A 15,631-nucleotide genomic window follows, 5' to 3' on the forward strand; every position below is an offset into this window, starting at 1 on the left:
TGAGCAGGATCCCTGAGGATAGGAGGCAGCCACAGCTGAGAGAGCGGGGCGTGCTGGGAGGGCTGGGTGCCGGTGGGCAGCCCGGGGCTCCACTCTCAGGCTCTCTGGTTTCGCCTTCCCGGACCCCTCGGGACGTCACAGCCTGATGCCAGTGGGCTTGCAGAGGCATGTTTGGGTCCTCTGTGTCCCCTTCCAAGCGTGCCTGGAGCTTGCTGGCCTTCTCACAGAGGTCGGCATGCCCCTTGAGGAGCGGGTGTTGGGAGAACAGCTAGAGTGGGAGATGGGACTCCTGCTTCCCCATCCCGCAAACTTGGGTTCGAATCCAAGGTCTCCCAAGGCTGCAGCTTCCCTGGCCCTTGTTCTCTCATCTACAAATCTATGGGATGAATTGGGAGCTCTCCAAGGTTCCGCCTCGCTGGAACATGCAGGCACTTCCTTCATTTTCCTTCTTACAGATAGGAGAAACGGAGGCCCATGAGCCAAGGGGCTTGCTCAGAGCAACCTCACTGGAGATGTTCCCACTGAGGGAATCAGAACCAGAACCGAATCAGAACCAGGATGGGAACTCCCAGGGCCATTGGCTTCCTGTGTGTACTCAGTGTATTAAGCAGGCAGGACCTCCTTTAGGCACCTCCAGTCTGAATCCTACCCATCCTTCAATCCAGCTTAAATGGTACTTCTACCAGGGAGCTCTTCCTGATCACCCGGCCGGAGTCATCCCCTGACCCAGCCTTCCTCATCCATGCCACTTTATAATCCTGCCATTGGCATTTTCACTTACTTTTATTGTAAGCGTTTGTGCCTATATCATAGCTCCTCTGTACAGTTCCAAACTCACGGAAGACCGTAACCAAATTGCCCCATTCTGCCCATGCCTACCGCCAGCCTCCCCTTTGACGTCTGGTGCAATGTTTGTATTCTGAGTGTTGGAGGGCAATTTGTAGAATAAATGGAGTTTTCTTTTCTCTATGCAAAAGGATTCTGTCCTTTCCGAATGAATGGTCGGGTGTGTAAGAGCATCTGTTCCAGAGCTACACATGGTTGAATCTTAGCTCCACCCTCTGCACACTGTGGGACCTTGGGCAAGTTTCTAACACTTCTGAGCCTCAGTTTCCTCCCTTGTAAAATGAGGATTGTCATTCCTACCTAACAGCGTGGCTGTGAAGATTAACGAGTCATGCATCTGGAATGCTTGATACAATGCCCAGCATCGACTCGAGTCAATAAGTTGTTAAATTCCAGTGATCCCGTATGCAAATTTTTATTTGATTTTTTTTTTTAAATATATTACACTGCCTTATAGAATTCGAGTTTGGCCTTAGGCAGTTGCCAAATCCTTCCAATCCTTGCATTCATTGAACCTGCATCAGGTATCCACTGCCCATTACAGAGCCTCCCCAGCTACACTGGCTCAGAGCAGGGAGCGGGAGGGGAGCAATGGGCCCCGTTGCTGGCGTAACTGCTCGCCAGCTTGGGGCCAGCAGCCACATTAAGCGCTCTTACTCAACTCATGTGACTAGACAAATTTGGAATGTGTGAGGGAGAGAGAGTTTTTCCAGCTATGAGTCAGTACATTTATGCTCTCACACACACACATAAAAGAATTTAAAAAGAAAAAGAGTTTAGCGAGAATCATTTATGAGTGCAAAGTGGAAATCTGTGGAAATTTTATTTTGACCCTGAAGGCAAGTAATAGTTAAGACGTTTAATAAAGGGTTCAAACAGGATGCAGTGGAGAGAAAACACAGCTAGCTGCCGTTTCCTTCTGTATTCTCAGCTGCTATGTTGCCCACAGGAGGGTCCAGCTTCTGTGGGTTTATTAAGCACCTCCTGGATACCCAGCTTTGTGCTAAATGTAGTAGGGAAATAAGAGATGTGTGAAAGAAGAGAAGCAGAGCTGGCATTTATTAAGCACTATTTTATGCCAGATAATTGTGGGGAACGGGTGGGGCATATGTCCCAAGTTCAAGTGGCAGGGTGGGGAAAATGGAACAATTGTATTCAGACACACTTGGGTACAAACCCCAGCACCCTACTTTCATAATATTATCTAATGCCCATCATCTCCCATCTTGTGGATGACAAATCTAAAGCACAGAGAAGATAAAATATTCTGTCGATGGACACAAAACTCTTAAAAGGTAGAAAATATATTCTAAACTGGGTCAGTCTCCCTATGGTAAAGAAATGAGAGTTAAATTAATGTACCTAGGAGCTGAGGTTCCCACCCAAGAGAGAGTCAGACACACTCGTCCCCAGACATGGTGTCTGCATATCCTAACCAGGTCCAACTTTCTCACAGACGAGTCCCTTCCACCACCTTCTGCCACTTGCTTTTGAGTCCTGCCCTTTCGGGATTATGGAGAACTGCGTCTCCTCCAGGTTGATCCTCTCTTTGCGATTGTTGTTTATTTTAAGGAAAGAAACCACTGCCAGCCCAGAGGGCTTGTGTTTCCAGCTCACTCACATCTCTTTTGCAAGGGCTCATTTTCATAGATTCCTGATCTCCAGGGAGCTGTGTCTTTCCCTCGAAACATGAGCTGTAATCAAAGGTGCATTCATCCCCACACATCTGCCAGCAGCCGCGCGGAGCCAGGGTTCCCCAAGGCCTGACAGGAGGAGGCTCCAGCCAGGTGCCTGGGGAGGATTTTTCCTACACAAATCAGATTGCCCTGTGGTTGCCCTTTGTAAAGGTGACAGACTCCCAGGACGGTGCTTCTGAGATTGCTGGGGCAATGGGAGGGGGCCCAGGGGCCAACGGGATTCTACGTCCATTCAGCAAATACTTTTGAGGGCCCCCATGTGCCAGGATCTGCAGACCCTAAGACTGTAACTCTTTCGTGAGTTCTCATCACTTGCAACTTCTTGAAAGTCCCTAGAAGATCTGGCCCTCACTGTTTCTCTGGCCTGCTCAGCTATGGCTACTTCCTGTGTCTGGTGTCTACCGTGCTCCTTCCCGCCACAGCCCCACGCACACCTTCTCCAGCTTTCTCAACTCTTCCTTCCGCTCTTTGCCTGGTTCGCTGCTGCTTGCCTTTCAGGTCTCCCCCACATCTGCTGTATCCTCCTGTGCCTCTCCGGGCCATCTTGCCGCCATTGATCTGCTTCAATTAGCACAACAATGTCATTGAAGTCTTAGTCTCCAACCCAACTGCCAGGGCAGGGCTCACCTTGTCTCCCTAGCCCACGGCCCGTAGTCAGCGCCCCATAAAGACTTGTTGGAAGAATGAAGAGACAGCAGTGAGCAAAACAGACACTGCTCTGCCCATCGCTGGGCACATCCTCCTGGAGTGTCGATTGTGCTTGACAATTTTGAGGGGGAAACGTTTGGAAACAAATACAGATCAATTCTAGAGCAGAATTCAGTGATCTCGTTCATGACATTGAGCTGCGCCCACACGCCTGGGGGAGGTTGTGAACTCAGCCTTGTCTGTACTCTTGAGGGGTCTTAGTGGAAGAGTAGGTTGGGGTTGGTGGGAAAGGTGGCCCCATTTACTGGCAACTCCAGTCATGGAGTCAAGTTTAAGAGGCAGTGTGGGAAAAAATGGAAAGACTGTATTCAATCAGGCTTGAGTTCAAACCTCAGGGCTGGACATTCTGCTCTTGTGACTCTAGGCAATATGTTGGATCACTGTTAAGATTCAGGGTTGCCCTCTGTGAAATGGGTATGTGAATTCCTGCTCCTCAGAGGTACTGTGGGAAAGAGACTTAAGACGTGAGGACTCAGCCCATTGCCTGGCAGAGCGAGCGCTCAGGAAGTGGTGGCCATTCCGTTAGTCGTTCGCCAGTGATGCTCCTTGAGTTAAAGCCTGCTGTTGCTGACCAAGGTGGGACATCTTCTGGAGCAAAGACAGGCAACTTCAGACTGCACTTCCTCTTCCGGCTTGCAGAGTGATGGCTGCACAGAAGTGGCTCGTAACTTTCCATCTTCTTTGAACTTGGCCTTCCTCTTGTGTCCGTCTGGAGTGGCCCCAGCCGAGCCCATCACCCCTTCCCCTGTATTCCACGGTTTCCTCGGCCTCTTCTCAATATGAGGCTATCACCTCAGGACATAATGACCTGTTTACTAGACCCAGAGTTTCTTACTCGTCTGCCAAAAGTTTGCTGAATGAAAAGTGGAACGGAATAAACTATGTTGGAGGACATACCCTAAGGGGGGCTGTTTGCAGGTGTCTCCAATCTGATGGGCGTAAATTAGGCCAAAGGGACTCTGAGGGGACCTGTAGGGAAAATCCACTGGGGAGATTTCTCCTTATTGGGATTTTGCTCCATATGACCAGAATTTTCTGGCAAAGGGAGTCCTGAGCCAGGAAGACTGGATATGTGTGTGCATTTTGAGCTTGAAGGACGCTCTAAGTCCCTTTCATTCATTTATAATGCTCCTAGTGAGAGCTGCCATTTTCTTTTCTTTTTTTTGAGTTCTGGTAAATTTATTCAGTTGTGTAATCATCACAATATTCCAGTTTCGGAACATTTCCACCATCCCCCCAAATTTCCCTTGTGTCCAGTTGCAGTCTATCCTTGTTCTTACCCCTAACCCCAAGCAAATACTGATCTTTCTGTCTCTATAGTTTTGTCTTTTCTAGAAATTTCATATAAACGTAATCATACAAGATGGAGTCTTTTTTTGTCCAATTTCTTTCACTTATCGCAGTGTTTCTGAGGTTCATCCATGTTGTACGGATCTCTCCAGCCTGACCGGCCAAAACTCAAACAGCTCCCAACCGTGTGTGAGCACTGGGGTTTGTTCTCTGAGAGGACTGCCATTTTCCATGTGTGGGGCCTGTGTTGGGACCACGGCTTGGATCCCCCGTGCAGCCCAAGGTGGCAGGTTCTGTCTAGAGCCCCACTAAGCGGACGAGGAAACCGAGGTCCCCAGGAGGCAAGTGATGGGAGTGAGGGCAGAGAACAAGAGTGGGAGAGAACCAGGACCAGGCCTCCTGTCCCCAAGGCCTGGACTCTTTCCCCCACACTGGTTAGGATCAAGTCTCTAACAGGTGATGGTGCAGTGCTGGGTTCGAGGATAAACGAGGAAATCAGAACCGATTCCATGAGACTCCCCAGCTCCGAGAACAATTCAACTGTGCAACCCCACCCAAGTCACTCTACTTCTCTGTGCCCAAGAAGAAGCACCTAGTCAGTTAAGAAAAATAATAAGTATTATCAATAATAGTAGTAGCTAACATACCTGTTTACATGATTCTAAGCACTTCCTATGTGTTACCTCCCTCAGTCCTGCGGGGTAAGTCAGGGTTAGTTAGGGGAAGAGCGAGGACAGAGCAGTGAAGACAGTGGAGCCATACGGCTGCACGGAGCACAGTGGCTTCAAGAAGCTGAGAAGGAAGTCGGCGAGCCCAGAACATGGCAGGGCGGGGTGAGGTGGGGAGAGATGCGCAGGGGCCAGACCTCGGAGGCCCTGCGCTAAGGAGTGTGGCTTTCATCCTGAGATCAAGGAGGCGTCTGTTACCCGCTGCCACCTGCGCCACCTCCGTATACATTGTCCTTTCTCACATTCGGTCTATTATCTGTCTTTCTCCTTTTTTGTACCATGAATTTCCTAAGGGTAAGAACTGGGTCTTATTTATTTTTGCCTGTCTGGTGCCTAGCACAGAATCAAGTGTATATGGGCACTCAATAAATGATTGTTAATTGAATATTTCATATGTTCAGTACTCAGCAATACTAAAGGGTTTAATATTTAATAACTATCCATATTATACATTTATTATATATAGATATCAGTATCTATAATATAACTTCCATTATGCAGGCATTTCTGCTATAAAATGACAAATGCATTCCTAGGAAACCTTGCATTCTGAAAAATCCAAAAATCACTGGGGCACAGTTGGGCCGCAGCAGAGCGCTCACAATTCACGCAACTCTGAAACAAAGCACAGTCCTCGTGATGATGCTGGCACCGTTCAAAGGGCAGGCTAAATGCTGAAATGAAAAAACAAAAAAATGACTTTAGGACCTGAGTAACCTTAGGGCTATATTTTCAAAACCAAAACAGGGACTTGGATGGAAGGGGCGAGAGCAGGGTTGAAGCTGTTGGGTTATAGAGGCAGAAGAAGACAGATCGCTCTATCAGAAGTTCCAGGCGGAAGAGCACTTGCAGACTTTGCCAGAATGTCGCAGGGATGGACGGGCTGGCCCACGGCCTTTGCACAAGTGTCAGGGAGAAGTGAGCCACAAGAGGATCTAAGACTGAGCAGGTGGGCACGCCGAGCCGAGAGGTGGAGCGAGTGGGCATCCGGACAGTGAGGAGCCCTCCGGGGCTTCCCACACTCAGCCGTGTCAGGGTGCTTTGCTACCATCACTTGGTGGTGAAACATTAATGTGCTGGGAACACCTGCCTATGAACCAGTGCGACCCCCACATTTTATTGCCATTGTTCCCCTATGTACATTATCTGCACTGATCTGCCTCATAGAAGCAGTGCATGAGAATGAACAATATATAACACATGACTAACACAAACCAAGAACGCCAGCCGGCCAGTTTACATCGAGAAAGGTACCCGTCATGCCCCCTATGGGGGTTGTAACCCATCTTCCTCTTGGTCCACGAGTCGATTCAGGAAACCCATTCTGTGAGCAGAGTGTAGAGCAAGACCATACGCAGTTGGGTGACACAGCGAGAGCATCATAAACCTGTGATGTGATCTCTTTCCCCATCAGGAGCAGCTGAGCTCTTACCTCTGGACTGGAATCAGAGGACCTCAATCCCAGCCTGCCTGAAAGCTGGGTGACCTCAGGAAAGCCACTTAACTTCTCTGTGCCTCAGTTTCCTCAATTGCAAAAGCACTAGTGATACTTTCCAAGTTCTTTTAAGGAGGAGATTAGCTAGTGGATGGAAAGCTCTTTCTAACTATAAGGGATTTACAGAGTGTCGTCATTCCTGCAAGTCATTGCCTGGAATACTCAGGTTAGCTTGCCTCCCGTCTCCCACAGGATGGTTAGTTCTAAGGGCAGTGGGCAGGACAGCAAACCTCCCTGGAATCAAAATAAATTAATCTCTGGGATTAAATACAGAAGCTTGAATTCCCCTGCAGGAAGAAGGCCCAGAACTTCTAGACAGGGACACTGTGCCGGCCTTTGATAAAAGTGCGGAGGAGGGGAACCCCGCCTTCGTTGTCCAACGCCTCCCTCTCTGAGCGCTCTCCAGTCCCGCCTGGGACCCTCCCTCTCCGGGGCCTGGGGCCTCTCCAGCCCTTCCCTCCTCCGCTCCCACCAAGCAGGGCCTGCCTGCCCCTTCAGCCTCTCATTTTGCTTCCCAAAATAGTGTGCAGTCGAAGGGCACACCAGCCTGGGAATCACAGGCATGTGGGTGTGGATCCACTGCACCACTTACCAGTTCTAAAACCATAAGTGCCAAGTGGGGGCTTCTTGAGCCTATTTCCCCACCTGGAGAATGAGCTTCGACTTCCGGGCTGACTTATAAATGCGCACGTTGCAGATTTTGGTGTGCCCAGGCATCACCTGAGGAGCTTGTTCGGCTTCCAGAAGGCTGGGTGGGGCCCAAGAATCAGCCTTTCCAACCAGCTCCCAGGTGATGCAAGTTCCCCTTGGAGTAGCAAGGAAATGGACCAAGTGTCGAGGGCCCGGGGCCTGGTAAGCAGTCAGCAGAAACTATTGCCATCAAGATGATTTTTCCCCTACTCAGAGGCTTCTCCTCTGAGAACAGGGATAGACGAATAGAGAAACGTCCGCTGGCCTCTGAATTCTTAGGGAAACAAGAAAAAACAAGTTTTGCTTGAAAGTCGGGCTGGGCGTGGGGCGTGAGGAGCAGAGCGGCCTCCACGCGGCTCAGCACGCTGCTACACACACACACACACACACCGCACACACGTGCGCTGCAGGTGGGCCTCTGCCGGCTGCAGAAACCTCTGGAGCTCAGGCCTCGACTTGCCATGCTGGGAACGCGTCCTCGGAGCCGGGGCACACGCCTTGTTCCTCCGGCTACAGCTCTCCTGAAGAATTTTCAGAGCATCCAGGGCTCGCTTGGCAGGAGTCTCCCAGGATATAAATACGCATTTGGGGCTTTTGTTTTCCAAACTGCAGTATCTTTTTGACTTGAGGGCTGTGCATGGGGCTGTCCCCCTCGCCTCATCAAAATGGAACCAGAGGCGGCCCGCCACTGCTAGGAACAGACTGCAAAGACTCCAGGAGACCCAGAGTGAGGCTCAAGAGGCCTCCCCCACCATCAGCTCTTGCTTTTAGTTTCGCTCTTCTCACAGGCCTGCTTCTCAAGCTGCTGACTCACCCAGGGTGAGGGTCTTTTGTTTTTCCTTTCGGAATCGCCACAAAGCCCAGAGATTTTGAGGTTGGTTTAATGAGCAGCTCAGCTCGGTCCTGGACCATCTCCTTTTCCTTTCTCCTCCCCATCTCCAGCCCGGTCTCCCAGTGCCTCAGTCCTGCCAGAAAAGGGAGTTGGACACCCACTTGCTCTGCCTGGCTTTTAATATTGGGTTTCTCTTCTTTGTAGGTCTCGACGCACTGGCTGCTCTCGGAATCAAAGTGTAGAAAGATTCCCAGGATGTAAGCAATACGGGATTGGTGAGTGACGGTGTGTTTGATGGAGGTTGGGGTCTTGGTCTTAAAGGAGACCAGTGGGAGGGGCAGGGGGAGCTGGGTTTTGCAGCTCTGAAGCTGTTCCCTCCAGATGCACCCGGAGACGCCACAGTGCAGGCAATCAAGGGGTGAGTCCATTGGAATTCACTGGGTCCCTGCCAGTCCCTCCCCAGAAGCAACCTGAGCTGGCAGGTGGCTGGACCATCCTCTCTCTGATCAGATGAGGGCAGCTCAGACTCCCCATCCAGCGGGCATGTGCTTGGCATCGTTTTCAGGGGACCTCTAACCAGGGTTAGGGACACGCTCTGAGAACAGAGAGGGAACTACTTGGCTCACACTAGTTTGTAAACCACAGCCCTGAGGAGACATGTCTAAAGAGAGGCAAGAAAGCCACCGTTGCACATTGAAAGGACTGTCGCTGACGAGAGGAAGGGGGGCAGCCATTGACTCAGCCTAAGGACAAATTCCTAACTAAAGAGGTACGCAAAGGTGAAATAGGCGTCCATTAGAAGTAGTGAGTTTCCTGTCACTGGCAGAATTCAAGAGCAGGTTGGAGAAACGTTGAAGTGGGGAGTGGTTTTGACTGGGGCAGTGCTTTATGGTCTGTTCTGTGATGACCCAGAACCCCCGAGGGGCTGTAGGTAAAGGAGAGGCTGAGAGGGACTGAGGGGAGCGTGGCACTCACGCACACACTATCAGCACGGCCTGTGTTCTGTGTCAGGGTTCTGCTGTTAAACTGTTTAGAAGCTTCTGGATGAGGTGACCCTCAAGTCTCTAAGACCTGTGGACCATTGGCCAGCTGTACCTGAGCTAACGCCAGACAGCCTCACCTATCACAGGTGTGACCCCAAACACCTGCTGTATGTGAGGGGGTGGGCAACTCTCCAAACACCAGAGGCTCTGGAGAGCTCCCCCACCAGGATCACCCGAAGAGTTACCAGCTTGTCACGCTGGCCATCGAGGGATCTGGCCCAGGATCCGGACCACACAGACTAGGAGAAAAGGGATGGGAACGCTGTGACAGGACTCCCAGACCCCTGGCTGTGGGAGGACAGTGAGCATGACTTCCCCAAGGGAGTCAGGGCCCTTGGATGGGGCAGGCCCACAAACTCGAGTGACCAAGACCTGGTTCACTGAGCGTGAGAAGAATGGCACCCAGACCTGGCTGGGGCAGTTGTGCAGAAGGGACACCACTGCAAATGGGAGGGTCTGAATGACAAGTGCCGGCTTCCTCTGTGCTCTGCGACTGGGTCTGCTTGCCCTGGGCCTGGGCGGGTGGCAGCAGGGATATTTACAAGGGCCCCTGAGGGCCGGCGCCGTGGGAGGCCAGAGAGGGTCTTTAAGAAACTGACAACCTGGATGAGAAGCGAGTTTGACAGTCCTGGGCATAGGCTGGATGTTCAGCCGAGTCTGGAGCGCGGTGTGGGGGCGGGGAAGGAGGCAGAGGGGAGGACTGACTGGTGCGTTTGAGCCCTGACTTGGTGCTTCCTTGGCAAGTCTTCAGGCACGAGTTAGGTTTGAGGATGGGACTATGTCCTCGATTCACCGCACCTGACACAAAGTAGGTGCTCAGTAAGTGACTGTCGAATGACTGAAAGGGAAAGCAGCCTGGGAAGGTGATGTCTGTGGTTAAGAGCAGACTGCCCGGGTTCAAATCCTGCCTCTCCCGCTAGCTGCAGGGCCTTGGGCACGATGCCACCCTCTCTCTGCTTCCATCTCCCTGTCTGTAACACGGATATAGTGACACTATGTACCGCACAGCGTGGCTGCAAGGATTCAATGAATTAATTCGTGTCAAGCTGCTTGGCCCTGTGCCAGCACATAGTAAGTAGTCAGTAAATATTAGCCCTTATTCTTGTTCTAGATGTGGGACATGGCCCCAGGTGAAGAGCAGGAAATAGCAGTGTGGGTCAGAGGACAGAGCACTAGGCTGGGAATCAGAAGCCCAGACTTAGCTGTGGGGAGAGGCTGGAGGAAGCAGTGCCTCCCCCTAACACTGTCTAAAACAGAGATGCTGGTGGTCAAGGGTGGCTCCCTTTTTCCTGCTCTCCCTCTCATGGTCCGTGGTGGTCCTGGCACTGGTAGAAAGGCAGGGGCTGCGCAGACATTTATTACCAGCTGGGGTGCCTCATGGAGAGTGGTTTGACTTCTCAGGACCTCCTTTCCCCCAGTGAATGAAAAGCCAGTGAGGGCCTCCCTCCCTGGCAGAAGCGGTCTTGAAAACTGAAAAGCCTGGTATGAGAGAAAGATCCTGTCGGTACAGAGGGAAAATCACATAGGGCTCAAGCGTGGCCAGCACAGTCTCCAGCCTCACGGTCCATGTCGGTTCCCCATCCCTTCCCCGGTGAGGGCTGGCTCCCTCCTCGGCCAGAAGTCAGATTCTCAGAACGATGCCTCACTTTGCAAAAGCCACCACCCCAGGACTTGGAGCATATTTCAGATAAAAATTGCATTTGCCTGAAACATTGGTCAGGGTCACTTCTCTTGCGTTAGTAGGAGACCTGAGTCCATAGAAGGACCTTGCTCTGGCCTACCTTCTCCTCCTCTGCTCCTCACAGCGTGACCCCCGCTGGACAGTAAGATTGACATATAAGCCAGAATCGTTGATGGCATAAGCACAGCCCCTGTGCTTATGGGGTCTTAAAAAATATCACTCATACCAGTCTCCTTTGCCCAAGGAACCCCCTAACATCTACCAAGTCACCCCACTTTTACTTCTGCCTTTTGTGGGAAGGGGACGGGTGTGAGGTGACATTTCCTGGGGCAGCTTTGAAGGCAAAGCAGTCAGAGGAAAGAGGTCACAATTCCTGGCCCCGTCAGTCATGCAGGATCCCTCAGGTTCTGTTCCACCTCTATTCAGATGAGACGACTGGGCAAGGTCAGGGGTGGCAAATAAATTTCTTCTGCCAATTGGCCATGGCTGCCAGAAGCACTGTCTTGAGAAGGGTTCTGAGGCCTGTGCAGGAAAGAGTATGCTACAATGGATTAGTGATGTCTGCTGAGAGGGCAAGAAGGAGGACTGTAGCACATGTGCCACTTTTTGGCATCCCTGGACGAGGCAATTTCGAAAGCCCCTTTCTGCTCTCATACTTTGTGGGTTGGTTTATTTGTTTTTGCTGAGGAAGATTGGCCCTGAGCTAACATCTGTGCCAGTCTTCCTCCACTTTATTTGTGGGTCACTGCCACAGCAAGGGTGACGGAGGGGTGTCGGTCCACACCAGGGATCCAAACCCATGAACACCAGCCGCTGAAGCAGGGCACACTGAACTTAATCACTACACCATGGGGCCGGTCCCTCACACTTTGTGGTTTTTGCATCAGCAGCCTTGTTTCACATCAACAAGGCAAAGCACAGCAAAACCTCATTAATCTGGGCTACTTGAGGACCAAACCAAGTGAGAAGTCGTAATCTGAGGAGGCCTCCAGCATGCCGATGAGCTTTATTACCTTTCAGCGCACGAAGTCAGCTCAGCCCGGCCAGCTGACTGGGGTAATGCAGGGCCACACAGATCTGTGCTCAGCAGCTCTGACCACATGGCTGAGTGCGCCTGACCTGTACTTCTAGGGTACTGACTCTGTATTTCTGCTGAGGATGGATACCACCGAAACTCCAACAAAAGCAGGGCATTTTTTGAAGTAGAAAATTATTCAATGGGCAGCTTTGCTTCTATTTCATATTGCTAGGGAATTTGAATTAAAGAGACTTGGCTGTGCTAGCTGAGAATAAGCTGTTTTCACAGAGTTATGGGCAGAAGATGAGACAAAATAGTCCAGAACTAGATTTCCCCTGAGTTCCCAATCTGTAAAATGGGGAAATAATACCCCTTCCAGGCTCTTCGGGAGAGTAAATGGGATAAGATGTGGAAGAGACCTAGCAGGCGGTCTTGCTCCCAAAAGATGGTCAAAAAAATGCTATTTCTTCTCCCATCTAAATTCACCCTGAAAGCACAGCTTTCTTCTTGCAATATGTTCAAGAAAATGATGTTGCAGATAGATTTTTTAAAATAGTATCTTTCTTTTCAAATGACTCCTGTTAGTTTTTCAGAGGCTCTTCATTTTTGCTCTTGATGATTCTTCAGTGGGAAAGGTCCACTTAAACCTTCAACTCTCAGTTTTCTGAGTGGAGGCGCCGATGCTCCCAGGTCCCTGACACGCATGTGCGCGAATGCTCCTGTAAGGGTTTCTCTGAGGGGACCAAACCGCATGGTGATTAGGCCACCGCCACATCTCCCCTTGAACTCAGCAAGCGTCAACATTCCGATTCCACTCCCACTCTAGGGAGAGTCCAGACAGCGAAGGTGATTGAACACCAGAATGATACCAACTGAATTTGAGTGGGAGCTTGCCCAAAGGATGGGACTTGACTTGTTAAAAGTGGGTAAGAAGTTTGAACTGTGCCCTACTCCCCTGCCTGAGGAACCACCAGCCTCCATTCGCCCCCGCCCCAGGAGAGGGCATGGCCAGCAGCCATCCCACTATCCCACAGGCAAGGGAAAGAGGAAGGAGACCCCCGTCCTGCCCTTCCCTTCTTCCCACTGAAGCTCCACCCCCTGGTGTGATGACTCTGTTACAGGTCCCTCCCTTTATCCCTGTCCAGCCTCTGACTGTTAGCTCCTGAGGGTGGAGCTGAGGGCACCCTGGGGCAAGGGGCAGGCCTCAGGTTGGAGGGCATGGCCAATGTAGGTTCCTCCCTGGGAGCTGTCACCTGGAGGCCTGGGCAGGCAGGGGTGTCACATCACTCCAAGCTCAGAGCACGTCCAACAGCTTCCTCTGCAGCCCTCATGCCCTCTCTGGGCTCCCACAGACCTTACCGTCCACACCACCCGGTGTGAGGCAGTCCTGCAGAGTGGTTAAGATGCACCCGGGAGCTGGACTGGCTCGGCTGGACTCCCAGCTCTACCTCTGCTAGCCCTGTGATCTTGACCAAGTTATTTAACTTCTCTGTGCCTCAGTGTCCTCATCTGTAAAATGGGCCACCTCGTAGGGTAGTTGTGATGACTCCTGAGTTTATGGCATGTGCTTAGAACAGTGCCTGGCACAGAGTAAAATTGTTAGTAAAACAAAATCAGTAAGTAAATAAACACAGAAGTCGGGGTGTCGTGTGATGGCCTGGTTGACAGCCAGACTGTGAGTTTCCCACCCACGGAAACAAAGTCCTTCATCCTGCCTGCAGGTTCAGGCAGGCTTCAGCTAGGCCCTGAGGGAGGGAGAGAATTTCTGCAGACTGGGAGGAAGGGGAAGCGTGGGCAGAGGTGCAGAGAGAGAGGAAGCCCGGGACATTTGGAGGATGTCAGAAGTCTGGTGTTGCTGGGGCAGGTAGAGCCCGGTGGGGAGCACGTGGCAGTTGAGATGGGCAGGGTCAGATGAGTGAGACCAGACAGGTCCTCAAGTGCCATACTCAGGATCGGATTCTGCAGAAAGCAATGAGCGGCTTTCAGAAGTTTTGAACCAAGTGAGTGATGTGATGCAACCTTGGGTTTAGACACATGACGTGGTCACAGTGCAGAGAGTAGGGTGCAGGTAAGAGAGGGATCAAAGATGAGGCAGCTGTGGAGAGAGGGCGTGGCATGGCCATCACGGCCGGGGTGGAGCAAGGGGATCGCTCCAGAGTACCAATTCAGAGAAAGCATTGAGAAGCCTTGAACATGAAAGTGAGGAAGGACGGGTCAAGAGTGAGCCCCAGGCTCCTGGCTTGAGAATCTAAGAGAGAGCGATCCTGTGAGCCACAGCGGGGAACGGGTGGAGAAAAAAATGGTGCAGAAGGTGCTGGGAACGTAGCAGTGAAACACCTGTGGGGCATCCAGGGCCCCCAGAGGCAACGTAGAGCAGTGGTGAAGCAGGTGGCCTCCAGAGTCCAAATGGCTTGAATTTAAATCCTTCTTACTAGCTGTGTGACCTTGGAGGGGTCATCTAACTTTCCTGAGCCTCAGTTTCTTCATCTGCATAGTGGGGGTTACACAGTTATTAGCTGCCTGAGAGGGTTGTTCGGATCAGTACGTGTAAAGTGTTAAGAACGATGCCTGGCACAGAGGGAATGCTCAATAAGTATGACCTTGCATTATATTAGTATTCGTATTGATATTAATTTTAGGATTAGTGTGTGTTTCATCATCCTACTAGAAACATCCAGCATGGGCCTGGAGCACAGAAGCAAGCTCAGAAAAGGATGGATGAATTCAGGAGGCATCCATATGGCAGTCGGTGATTATCAGCCTGGTGGGTGTGTTCCTGGGGGAAGAGGAGATGAGCATCACCTGGGTTCTTTTCAAATTGTGTTGCCCTCCCCAACTGTGCAAGAGCCCCCACCCCACACTCACTGTCCTATGAAAAATCAACGTGGGCAGCCATCACCGTTAGCAAAGGGCACGTGCCACATCCCTCGGGCCTATTCAGAAAGGATGAAGAAGGACAGACAGCTGATGGAGGAGACAGGCAAGGCTATGGAGTGACTGTGCTTTCTGGGAGACAGCTCAGAGCCAGAGGACAGAACCCTGGGACACCATCAACATTTAAGAGGCAGGACCAGAAGAAACAGCTCATTCAGGAAACTGAGCTCCAACCATCCCACGTGCTACTAGTGTGAGATTCACTCAGCCCTAGTGGACTAGATGTGAAAATCCCACTATGAGCATTTGGTTCTTCCCCAGATCCAGGTGTGAGTTCAAACCACACTCCCGCTCAGCAGCATGTAAGGGGTTCTTGGCTACTTCCTCCAGGAGCAGGAGTGGACTCAACATCTCTGAGCTAAAGAGGAGGAATGGAGACAGAAGCGAGATATGGCATCCCGCCCTTCCCCGACTGTCAGTCTAAAACCGTGGCCTGAGTGCCCTGCCCTACCCCCCATCCTGTGTTATTTCAGAGCCCAAAGTTTATTGGCCATGGAAATCACACGTGAAACTAGTCGGTAACAATGCTTAACTGCATGTTTGATTCTATTAGTCAGACTTTGGGCTACTAGATAGAGATCTAATTCAAATTGACGTAAGTGTAAAACAAAAAAGCGGTTCGTGTCATTGAAAAGTCTGAGCTGGTCTGGCTTGGAGCCCAGCTGGAGC

At 51.2% G+C, this 15,631-nt stretch overlaps 1 protein-coding gene across 7 annotated transcripts in view; it reads left to right on the top strand.

Moving 5' to 3' along the window:
- The window catches only part of ZHX2 (zinc fingers and homeoboxes 2), a 153,462-nt gene that overhangs the window by 62,015 nt on the left and 75,816 nt on the right, over positions 1–15,631 (top strand). For 2 of the 7 annotated variants that reach the window (XM_070631963.1, XM_070631964.1), the window contains exon 2: positions 8,491–8,561. The gene's annotated coding sequence lies outside the window, so the exon portion shown is untranslated. Of the gene's footprint in view, positions 1–7,824; positions 8,274–8,490; positions 8,572–15,631 lie in introns of those variants that run through there. The other 5 variants (XM_070631967.1, XM_070631969.1, XM_070631965.1 and 2 more) reach the window with 4 other exon arrangements.

Source organism: Equus przewalskii, chromosome 8 (assembly GCF_037783145.1).
Source record: "Equus przewalskii isolate Varuska chromosome 8, EquPr2, whole genome shotgun sequence".
NCBI classification, from domain to species: Eukaryota; Metazoa; Chordata; class Mammalia; order Perissodactyla; family Equidae; genus Equus; species Equus przewalskii.